Source organism: Pteropus alecto, unplaced genomic scaffold (genome assembly GCF_000325575.1).
Source record: "Pteropus alecto unplaced genomic scaffold, ASM32557v1 scaffold223, whole genome shotgun sequence".
NCBI lineage: Eukaryota > Metazoa > Chordata > Mammalia > Chiroptera > Pteropodidae > Pteropus > Pteropus alecto.
The window spans coordinates 2,566,265-2,567,801 of NW_006434441.1; positions in this window are offsets into that span (position 1 = coordinate 2,566,265).

The window sequence follows — 1,537 nt, forward strand, 5'->3', positions numbered from 1 at the left end:
GGAGGCCAGGGACACTTTAGGTGTAACTACTCGCCCCCATGGCAGGGACAGAGCATTTATCTGCACGCCAGGGGAAGTGAGCTCTGGCGGCTGGGTGGCCAGGGCGTCCTGCCTTGGGCGGGGCCGCGCCCACTGGGGACATCACAGAGGCTGGTCAGGACTATACCATAGTTTTGCCTTCCTGAGTCCTTTCGGTAATGCTTATAATATGCGAAGCCAGTATATTCTATCTTCTGGGTGACAAGTTCCTCGAAGGCCTTGGGACTTGCCTCATGAAAGGCCACTTCCAAGAGACCAGGGGCACAGCTTGCCCCTGAGGAAGACAGCTGTCACTTTACCTTTGCCTTATCTCCCATCTTCTCACAACTTGTCATCCCCTGTCTTCTCATGGCCCCCTTTGCACCTTCTGAATTGGCATTGTTTGTAGAGGACTCCTTACAGCCCAGGCTCCAAGGACAGCACCGGGGTGGCCAAGCTCAGAGATGGCCTGCTCTCAGCTACACTGGGGTTGGGGAAGGTCAAAGGTAGCCGGTGGCAGGGGAGGCAGGCACACAAAGGTGACTGCTAGAAATGAGAAAGGGGGCAATGGGGTGGGCGGGATGCTGGGTGCTCCCCACGTTCCCCCGGAGAAGAGCCCACAGGAAATGTGTGGGCTCCATGGGGACAAAAGTCGAGTACACTAAATGCATTGAAACACAAGCCTGACAGCCAGACACGAACTACCCACCTTGGAAAACATCTTGGAAAAATGACGGTGCCTCCCCTAAGGTAACACGGAGTCACTGTCATCCCAAACAAGACCCTCAAAGAGATTTTTAAGAAACAGGCCAATTCAGAAGTTCACGTGAAAGACAAAATGTAGAACAGCCGTGAAAATCTTGAGAAATAGGGACGAGAAATTCAAAACATGTCATAAAACTGAGAAAGGGGACGCCACACGGGAGACCTTGGTGGCGGAGCTGTTGCTGGTGGTGGAGGCCATGGTCTCAGCAGGGTACAGGACAAGGAAGGCAAAGTTACATTCATGTCACCCACCTCCAAAAAACTGAACTCCAGGTGGATTAAACAATAAAAAAAAAAAAACCCCACAGGGTTATATAAATGAAAATTAAGAGAAGATATTTAAAACTCTGGCATACGGAAGGGCTCTTTCAAAAGTACGCAATACAGAAAACTAAGATTCATTAGCCTGACTTCTCAAATGCCGACGCTGAGTGCATGGCAGCAGCTTAAAGACGTGCAGGGAAATAAAATGTTCATTCACAAAGACGCGGTCGCAAATATTCATGGCAGCTTGGCCAATCCCGCCCCAAAGTGACAAGCCCGGGCGTCTGTTCATAGCTCAGCAACGAAAAAGAAACAAGGAAGCTACTGACCATTCTAACGTGGTTCTCAAAAATGCGATGCTGAGCAAAAAGGAAACCAGACCCAAAAGACCACATACCACATGACCCCATTCAAATGGCCCATGAAAACTCACTTACGGAGGAGAGAACCAGCACGGAGGCACCTGAGGCCAGATGGGGAGGCAAGGAGG